An 11,307-nucleotide genomic window follows, 5' to 3' on the forward strand; every position below is an offset into this window, starting at 1 on the left:
TCCTAATCCTAAAGAGAGAGAGGAGAGAACCTCTCTCCAAACTAGATCTAAATCATGAAAAGTGAATTATGAGAGCCTGATAATGAATGGATGCATTCCCCCACTTTATAGCCTATAATCTATGTTCTCTGGGCCGAAAACTGGGTCAGAAACAGCCCAGAAGTCACTTCCAGCGCTTTCTGGTCCGTACAGGTCGTGGCCATCCGCTTTCCAGCCCAGAAGTTCGCAGATGCGACACATCCGCATGGATCACGCGTTTGTGTCGCCTAGCTTCTGGGCAACTATGGCATATTATATATTAAATCGAAGCCCCGGATGTTAGCTTTCCAACACAACTGGAACTGCGTCGTTTGAGCCTATGTAGCTCAAGTTATGGTCGTTTGAGTGCGAAGAGGTCAGGCTAGACAGCTTAGCAATTTCTTCAACTTCTTGTATTCCTTCCACTTTTGCATGCTTCCTTTCCATCCTCTGAGCCATTCATGCCCTGTAATCCCTGAAATCACTTAACACACATATCACGACATCTAATGGTAATAAAAGAGGACTAATATTAACAAATATAAGACCAAAGAAGCATATTTTTAATCATAGCACAAAATCCGGAAGGAAAACGTAAACTCATGCAAACATTATGAATAAGTGGGTAAAGAGTTGATAAAAACCACTCAATTGAGCATAAGATAAACCATAAAATAGTGATTTATCAACCTCCCCACACTTAAACAATAGCATGTCCTCATGCTAAGCTCAAGAGAAACTATAAAGAGATGAAGATGAATGATAGAATGTATGAGATGCAACCTACTAATGCAACTAAATGCAAAATGTTTCTACCTACATGGTTAAAAATAAATAAGTTCTCCAAGACAAACATAAATCAGATTTCACTAATTCAAATCATATAAAATAAAGACAAGTAAACTTGTAAGAAGATAGCTCATGAAAGCAGGAAACATAGAATTAAGCACTGAACCCTCACTGGTAGTGTATATACGCTCAAATCTCTCTAGTGTATAGGGTAATCACTCTACTCTTCTCTAGTCATGCTTTCTAAAACTTGTTCTTCATCTAACCAATCAACAAATATTTAATGTACCAATGCAAACATCATAAGGTCTTTTCAAGGTTGTAATGAGGCTAAGGTAAAGGTAACGATATATGTATGGCCAAGTGAGCTTTATAAATTGAATCTTTAATTATCCTAAGCTTTCACCTAACATACATATACTCTATATAATTCTAGTTCATGCCTAGCTACCCAAAATTCCCACTTTTACATCACATACTCATGTATCAACTTTTTCTTTTTAATTTATCACATGTTCATTGATTTCTCATTAACTTAACATTGGGGTAATTTTGTCCCCTTATATATATATATTTCTTTTTTTTCTCTCTTTTTTTTTGAATCATAAAAGCAAACATAACTTGTCAATGCACATGGATTCTCCATTATTTTTCTATTTTGGTTTTTCGTGAGTAGGTTCCCAAATTCCCAATATTCAAATAGATTAGAGACATGATACATTCCCTTATTTACCCATGTTCCCACAGCTTTCCCCACACTTAGTTGATGCACAATCTCTATCTTAAGCTAACCAAAGATTCAATTGGGATATTACTTTTATTTTTATGCTTAAGGCTAGTGATGTGGTAAAATACAGAACAAATGGGGATTAAAAGGCTCAAAATGGCTGACAATGGTAATTTAAAGGGTAGGCTTATCTGGGATAAGTGAGCTAAAATCAAACAATGGCCTCAATCATATGCAAGCATGTAAATACACTAAATAATGGACATATAGATTGGAATAAAATATAGATTACAATCATAGAGAAGAAAACACACAAGAATAAAAATTTATGGTTAAATAATGTAACCATATAAATAAGCTCAAAATCTCACAGGTTGTGTGTTCTTTGGCTCAAAAACCATATTCCAAATACAATTTCAAAACAAGTTTAACACAAATTTTTCAATTTTAATTAGTGAAATACTATAAAAATTTCTTGAAAAAGAAAATATTTCTTCAACCAAGTGGTAAAATATGCACAATATCAAATAAATATGCAAATGCAACAACTAGCTACAAAGAAAATTTAAACATTGGTGTTGAGACAAGAAAGTACTAACCCATGGAGATCGGTGTCAATCTCCCCACACTTAAAGATTGCACCGTCCTCGGTGCTTGCTGAGATGTGCAGGTGGATGGGTGGTTCCAACTAATGCTTTTCTTCAAGGATTGTGCAGATGGACTTGTTTGCCTTCCCTTTTAGAAGTTCCTCCCTTTTCCCGTCTTCGGTGGCCAGCCTGGAAGAGAAAAAGAAGAACAGTAACCTAGAGATAAGGATAAGAACATAAATAAAATATGGGTGTTAATGCCAAATAATAAAGGTCTCAATTACATGGTAGCTACAACATGCAAGTGAGGAAACAATAGAAGCACATGGCATACTAGTGGTGCAAAATTTTGCAACAATTAGGGAGAGTGTGGGTAGGGAGAGGTAACGTAAATTCATATCAATGCAAAATTAATACAAGTATAAAAGATAGGATTGATTTAAATAATATTACCTAACCAGAATAAAACAAGTCACTAAGCACCCAAAATAATTTAAGAGAAGATGCAACAGCTAAATAAGAAAATTTTTAACACCAAAGGAAAAATAATGAAATTAGAAAAGAAAAGAAAAATATGCACTAAATTAAAATGCAATGAATGAAATATGCAAATAAATTAAGTAAAATAAAATGAAAGAAAAAAAAAAGAATGAGAAGAGAAAGAAGGGAAGAAGAAGTAAAGAAGAGAGGAGGAAGATAGAATAAGAAAAGATAGAAAAAATTAGGATTAGAGAAGAAAAGATAAGAAAATTGGCATTGATCTGGATAGGTTGTGCGACGCTGGCGACGCGGTCGCATGGGTGACGCGGCCGCGTGGGGTGCAATAAGTTCAGGCGACGCGGACACGTGGGGCACGCAAATGCGTGGCCTGCTTTGTGCGATTAGCGCGAGTGTAGCCTTGCGTTCTCTCTGTTTGAAACTCTTTTTGCCAATTTTTAGGGTGACGCGGTCGCGTGGTTGACGCGATCGCGTGGGTGGCCAAGATTGGAGGATGACACGGACGCATGAGGCACGCGTTCGCGTGGTAAGGCTTGTGCGTCTAGCGCCAGTCCAGCCTTACTCCAGCACAACTTTCGGCCATGCACCCCTTATACATCGATTACCAGGTCACGCGGCCGCGTGGGTGACGCGGACACGTGGGTGGCGTGGTTCCTATGTGACGCGGATGCGTCAGCGACGCAGTCACGTGGGTCAAATCGTGCCAAAGGCACGCCTCCAGCCACGCTTTCGCATGACTCTCTGTTCACTTTTCTTTTCTCCTAATGCACTTGTGACGCGGACGCGTCAGCGACGCTGCCGCATCGCGTGCGTTTTTTTTTATGCAGTATGCAGAATGTGATGCTAATATGAATGTTATGCAAAATTCCAGGTTCAATACAATAGAATAAAATAAAACTCGAAAACAAATAAAACTAAATAAAAAATGAAAAAGGAACGATCATACCATGGTGGGTTGTCTCCCACCTAGCACTTTTAGTTAAAGTCCTTAAGTTGGACATTGAAGGAGCTTCCTTGTCATGGAGGCTTATGCTTGTACTGATCCAGGAATCTCCACCAATGCTTGGACTTCCAGTAGCCTCCGGGGTCCCAAACTAGGCATGTTAAGCTTCTGAGCAGCTTCAAACAAATTTTCAGGCTCCCGGGATGACGAATGTCAGGATAGGATCCATGGTCCCAAGCTTTACTTTTAAATCTGCCTCTGTCTTGATCTACATGATTCCATCTGGGCGGTTTAAAAAGTAGATTCTCACCATGGTGACCAAACGTTCTTCGTGATCCATTCAATTGAGCATGATACCAATCCGTGCGCTTCGAGTTGAAGTGTGGAACCTTATTGAACCTTGTGCACCAGCTCTGAGTACGAGCCATTTCCCTTTTCCTCTTAAAGCTGCAAAGAGCTCTAAGCTGGCCATCTGTTTCAAGTAAACCATATTCAAGTGGAAAAATAAAGATAAAAGCTAAGGATTTTACCCACTTGAAGCTTGTATTGGGTGGTAGTGGCCTCGGGATAGGTGGTTCTAGTGGTTCTGTAAGTTTTACTCCCTTGTGCTCTTCTGTGAATTTCTCCACTTTATTGCAAATTTCTTCCACTTCAACCATATATTGATCAGATTCTTCAATTTCTCCCTCATCATCGCTCAAGTCAAATATTGGAGGTTGAGAAAAATCTACCTTAGCATCATCTTCATCTTCACTCGGGGAAGATTCTTCTGTCTCAAAGAATTCACTTGCGGATGCAAGTTCGTCACTAAGAGAACAGGACTCGTGATCATCATCATGAAGGAAACCTACGTCCTGGGTTATTCCGTCCAGTTCTTCATAAGATATTTGCATTGGAGGCGGTGCAAAATCCTCCTCAGCGTCAATTGTAGCATCCTTGATGGAATTCTCCACAACTCTGGATTCAGGTGGCGGTTTGGCATCTCCTAAATCTTCAACCAACTCTTCTTCTTCTGCAATGACAGCTTCCTCTACTTGTTCCAGTACGAAGTCATGTTCCGTACTGTCCTCTGGAGTTTCTAGTATCTCCTTCATGCTACGTTCTTCATTAGATTGCCCACATGAAGCTCTGAGGGTTCCTTGAGTGTCCGAACATCGGGAAGCTAATTGATTTATCGCTTGACCCAGTTGGCAAATGGTTGCTTGAAGTTTTGCACATGTTTTCGTGAGACTATCCGTTGATTCTTGTCGCGCTCGGCTATCATAAGTAGGATCATAGTGCTCTTGAATTGATGGATGTGGAGATGGCAAATATTGAGGTGGTGGTTCTTGGGAGTAATTGGGTTGGAATTGGGGTGGTTTTATATATGGTTCATATGGCTCATAAGGTGGTTGGTATGGTGGTTGAGGGTTAGGGTTATATGGAGGTGAATGGCAGAAAGGGACTTGTGAGTATGGTGGTTCAAAGCTATGTTGAGAAGGAAGTTCATAGGCGTATGGTGGTGGTTGTTGATAGTCAAAAGAGTGCTCACCATAGCCATTGCCTTGATATGCATCACAGAATCGTCGTTGATAGTCCATTGGAGGTGGTTGTTGCCATGAGGGTTGATCAAATCCTTGTGGCTCCTCCCATCTTTGATTGTTCCAACCTTGATGCCTGTTTTCATTGTAATTTCCTCTTCCTGCAACATAATTGTAACCAGACACATAGCCAAAGGGGTGAGAGTTCATAGTAGCGAGAGAAAATAAAAACAAAAACTAACAAAAAGAAAATATTTTGAAAAAGAGATGATTTTTGAAAAATTTTTAGATAAAAATTTTAAAATAAAAATCTGAAAATTTTTTTTAAAAAATATTTACAATAATAAGGCACACGTTTGCAATTCCCCGGCAACGACGTCATTTTGACGTTAGGATTTTTTCTAGTAAAGAATTTTATAAAAATAGTCGCGTTGTAGATATAGATTCTAAACCAACATAAATCCCTTCTTGCAAACGTTTTGGTTGTCACAAGTAACAAACCTCTTTCAAATTGATAACCGAGTATTCAAACCTCGGGTCGTCTTCTCAAGGAATTGCAGAGAGGTATGTTCTTATTATTGGCTATGAAAAAGGTAAAATTGGGGTTTTGAGAATGAGGAATAAATATGGCAAATAATTTAAATGACAATTAAAATAAATAAATACTGTAAAACAAATCCTTTGGCAAGGTACGAGAAATTGGAAATCCAGACTTAGTTATTCTTATCAATAATAATGAAAGTTGAATCTTAATTCCACTTAGTAAACCTTTGCTAAAGCAAAGGAAAGTCAAGGGACAAATTAATTGACCTTCGAATCCTATTTATTTCCTAAGAAAAGGTTGGGATTATTGAAGTTCAGTTCAATTAGCAAAGATAACAGTTATCAATTATGTTGAGCTAAGATAACTCCTGAGTTACTGATTTCTTAACCAAGACCAAAAGGAAGGAAATTAAATCTTCTGGAATAACAATATCTTCAGATTAGGGATAATAAAAAGGGACAATCATAAACTGAAATACCTCAAATATCATTAAATAATAAAATCATCATGAAAGTGGCATAGGCCAGTTAGGCAACATAATTAATACAAGCAAGCATTCAAATGTCTGAAAATAAGAAATAATTATAAAGTAAAAGAACATTGAACCTGGGATCGAGAGTTACTCTTAAAACAAAGAGAAGTCCTAAATCCTAAATCCTAAATCCTAATCCTAAAGAGAGAGAGGAGAGAACCTCTCTCCAAACTAGATCTAAATCATGAAAAGTGAATTATGGGAGCCTGATAATGAATGGATGCATTCCCCCACTTTATAGCCTCTAATCTGTGTTCTCTGGGCCGAAAACTGGGTCAGAAACAGTCTAGAAGTCACTTCCAGCGCTTTCTGGTTCGTACAGGTCGCGGCCAAGTGACGCGGAGGCGTCGCCCACGCGGCCGCGCGGGTTGAAGTTCGCAGATGCGACACGTCCGCATGGATCACGCATTCGCGTCACCTAGCGTCAGGGCAACCATGGCATATTATATATCATATCGAAACCCCAGACGTTAGCTTTCCAACGCAATTGAAACCGCATCGTTTGGACCTCTGTAGCTCAAGTTATGGTAGTTTGAGTTCGAAGAGGTCAGGTTGGACAGCTTAGCAATTTCTTCAACTTCTTGTATTCCTTCCACTTTTTCATGCTTCCTTTCCATCCTCTGAGCCATTCATGCCCTGTAATCCCTGAAATCACTTAACACACATATCATGGTATCTAATGGTAATAAAAGAGGATTAATATTAACAAATATAAGACCAAAGAAGCATGTTTTTAATCATAGCACAAAATTCGGAAGGAAAACGTAAACTCATGCAAATAGTATGAATAGGTGGGTAAAGAGTTGATAAAAATCACTCAATTGAGCATAAGATAAACCATAAAATAGTGGTTTATCAACCTCCCCACACCTAAACAATAGCATGTCCTCGTGCTAAGCTCAAGAGAAACTATAAAGAGATGAATAGGAATGATAGAATGTATGAGATGCAACCTATGAATGCAACTAAATGCAAAATGTTTCTACCTACATGGTTAAAAAGAAATAAGTTCTCCAAGACAAACATAAATCAGATTTCACTAATTCAAATCATATAAAATAAAGACAAGTAAACTTGTAAGAAGATAGCTGATGAAAATTCCTGAGGTGCTTCAGAGGCTCTTGAGCATGTAAGCAATGAAACTTCGGCAGTAGATTGATTAGTGCAGTCTTCAGTTCAATATCTGCACCCAGATTTGGATGACGCGCTTGGAAAGGTGGTAGCGTGAAGTTCGGAGCTCCTGCTTCCTGGAGAGTAATCCTCCTGGGAGTTGCCATGTTCTCTACATGTAAATCAACCAAATCAGTAGAAGGGGAGCTTGTTTCTTCCTTAAATGACGTTTCAGATTCAGATTACAATCATAGAATATAACAAAATTCATATTACAATCATAGAAAAGTAAACACACAAGAAAAATTATTTATGGTTAAATAATGTAACCATGTATTTAGGCTCAAAGTCTCATAGGTTGTGTGTTCTTTAGCTCAAAAACCATGTTCCAATTACAACTTTCAAACAAATTTAACATAAAGATTTTGATTTAAATTAGTGAAAATTTTCAAAAATAGGGTCTTAAAAGAAACTTATTATCTTTTCAATCAAGTAGAACATGCATGCAATTAACATATTACTATGCAATCTATCATATTCTAAAACAAAGAAATTGGTGCTAGGGAAAAGAAATTACCTTCGAAAGTCAGGTACTGACTGACCTCCCCACACTTAAGGCTTTGCACCGTCCTCGGTGCCATCTGTCAGGAACAAAAGTGGGCTGGTAGCAGTATCTCCACAGTCGGGACCGTCATGGCTCCCTGTGCTAGTAAAGGAAGTGGAGTCCGGAGTGTCTGGGTCTTTGTCAGGTCTGTGGTTGCTTGTGAGTAGTTCCTTGAGGTTGTTGAATCGGCGCTGGTTGCGGCGCTCTCATAGCTTCGCTTTCTGGTCTTGCCGGTCCAACCTTTCCAGTATTTGATGCAGCAGCTGACTTGTAGAAGGTGCTTGTGGTGTTGAAGGAGGAATGTCTGTAGCTTGTTCTGTGGACTGGGTGGTAGTGGCTGATGGTGGCCTGAGATATTTCCCGTTAGGGACGTACTGATCATCCGGTGGAAGCATGGCTTTGGTGTCCCCAGCTCTGTAGGAGATTCCGGCTGCTGAGACAAGATCTGAGACCAAGGCAGGAAAAGGTAAGTTGCCCGCAATTTGTACGTGTCCCATGGCATTCCGGATGTGTCTTGGTAGATTTAGAGGCTGGTCTGTAAGGATGCACCATAGTAGAACGGCCATGTCTACAGTGAAGGAGGACTCATGAGTGCTCAGAAAGACGTAATGGGACATAATCTGTGCCCATATGCGAGCCTCCAAGGTGAGTGCGGAAGCCGATATTCCCTTAGGCCAGGAACGATGGTATCTAAAAATTCATCTGCTGCCAGGTTGTGCGATAACTCTGAGAACAGTGTCCCAATCAAATTTGTACGTCTGGCGCTTGAGTGCGGCTTCTTGAAATGCGTCCAGTCCTTCTGGAGCAGGGGGAGATCTAAGGCTCGTTGAAAGGCCTCTTCTGTAATGGGGACTTGCTTCTGATGGATATATACAGACTGCAGGGTTGGCAGGTAGAAATTGGAGTAGAAATCAACCACCCATGAAAGATTAACCTACCGTGGCTGTCTCTGTAGGAATCCCCAGAGTCGTTGTGCAATTCGCAGCTCGACAAATTTAGCAATACGGTGCAGGAGGATAAGAATGTATTCATTGTTGTAGCTCCTTTCTGCCAGGATGGGAAACATCTGCTCACAGTAGCGGTTGGAAAATCGTGCAGTGTCCTTTGTTGGGAAGGCTTTCTCTTTTTCATCGACCTTTATAATCCTCTTAATTATTTTTGTTGAGGGCTTAACTGCAGTTGAAGATGGCTTTGCCACTAATGCTCTTTTTGTGCCTCTCCTTGCTGTTGATTTGGGAGTAGCTTTCTCCTTTCCTTTCTTGGTGGCCATCCTAAAAAGAAAAGAGAAAGTACGTTAAAACATCAAGGGTTAGAGCAAGGAAGAGAACGGGAAGGGTGGTAATCAATGCACATTAGAGAAGAATGATGTTAACACATGGTCATGACTACATGTGAAAAATCATCAATGGAAAAATAGCAAGTGCATGTGAGGACAGTTAAATACAAGGTGTTTATTGGAATGCCGGCAAAGGCATGAGTAGCATAGATCAAGCATTCAATGTCCAAGTTAGAATACCAAGTCTTCCAAACTAACAATATGTTTGTAATAACAATTATATAAAAATAATAAAATAGAAAAAGGGTTTTGTGAAAAGCAAGCATTTAGAGTAGTAGATTAAAAGAAATCTAAAAATAGTGCACAATGTCGTACGGGTTTTTTCACAAACACATAGCATGCATGGTAAATAAGGTATAGAAAGTATGAAATTGAACATGCAAGCAACCCTATAAAAATAATATATAATTGTTAAACAAGTCCTTAACAATCCATAAGCAACATATAAAAATAATGACCCAAATAAATTTTCAACACCAATAGAAAAAAAAAGAAAGAAAAAGAAAACATGGCTAGTGAAAGTAGAAAGAAAAAAGAGAAGAAAACATGAAAATAAGAAGAGTAGAAAAGTAAGGAGGGAAGAAGAAAAGAAAAACATTGATAATAGTGGTGAGAAAGAGGAAGTAGAAAGTGAGAAAGAAAGAAGAAGGAAGAAGGGGGGAAAGAAATAAGAAAGGGGGAAAAAGTAGGATTTGGGGAAGAAAAGACAAGATAATCTGGCAGATTTAAATAAGTTGTGCGACGCATGCGACGCGGACGCGTGGGTCACGTGTTCGCGCGGATATCGCTTGAATGAGTTGACGTGGACACGTCGATCACGCGGACGCGTGACATGATTTATGCTAGTGGCACGAGGGCATCCTCGCGCTCGCACAACTCTCTGTTTGAAACTAATTTTGCCAAATTCTATGGTGACGCGTTCGCATGGTTGACGCGATCACGTGGATGGCCAAACTTTGAAAACGGCGCAGACGCGTGAGGCACGTGTACGCGTGGTAGGTAAGGGTTGAGAAGGATTAGGTAAGGGTTTAGAAGGAAGCCCACTGGAGCTCGAAGGTTGGTTGGTGGAGTTATTTAGTGATCCAATCTGTGAGACAAGAGCTTGCAAGGTAGAGTTCAGCCATTTAGAGTAGAAGTAAGGTTGTTTTCCATGGCCTGCTGTCTCCTGTCAATAGAGTGTAATAACTCATCATTAGAAGATGAAGAGGGATAAGTGAGCTGAGGGGTCTGCTGAGATGCTTGAGGCTGCCTTAGATGAGGTGCTCTATAGGCCTGATTCTAATTCTGCTGTCTGGTGTTGTTATTGTTATTCCACCTCTGGTTTCCATTGTTATCTCTGCCTCCTCTGTTATGATTTTCCCTCCAACCCTGGTTAGAATTATCTCTCTAACCTTGGTTGGAATTGTCTTGCCATCCATGGTTGTAGCTGCCACCTTGATTGTATCCTTGATTGGGGCGGTCGTAGAAGTTATGAGTGGCTGCCACAGTGTTGTCTTCCTATTGGAGCTACGGGCATTCATCAGTATAATGACTATAAAAAGCACAGATTCCGCATACTCTTTGTGGAATCAAGTGTTGGCTTTGCTGTGGTGGAGAAGGCTGAGCTTGCTGATCTTGTTGTTGACTCAATTGCATCTACTTCAGTAAGGTGGTCATTTCACATATACTCTGAGTTAGAGCAGTAGTCTCTTTGCTAGAGGATACCTCTGCAACAGCTCTTGACCGGCTTTGTTTCTGCCTGTGATTCCTAGTAGATTCAGCTAAGTCGCTGATCAATTCCTATGCCTCATCAGTAGTTTTATACTTTTTCATAGACCCATTGTTAGTACCTTCCAATGTGGTCTTATCTTGAGGCTTTATGCCCTGTGTGAAGTAGTCGAGCAACACTATCTTGTCAATCATATAGTGGGGACATGCTTCCAGAAGATTATTGAAGCACTCCCAATATTCGTAGAGAGTCTCAGATTTGTCCTGAACAATCATGGAAATGTCTTTCCTTAGTTTATCGGTAACTTCAGCTAGAAAAAATTTTTCTAAAAATTCTCTTCTAAGCGTATCCTAGTTAGAAACAATTGCTCCGGGTTGAGTGTAGTACCACT

Source organism: Arachis hypogaea, chromosome 6 (genome assembly GCF_003086295.3).
Source record: "Arachis hypogaea cultivar Tifrunner chromosome 6, arahy.Tifrunner.gnm2.J5K5, whole genome shotgun sequence".
In the NCBI taxonomy this organism is placed as follows: domain Eukaryota; kingdom Viridiplantae; phylum Streptophyta; class Magnoliopsida; order Fabales; family Fabaceae; genus Arachis; species Arachis hypogaea.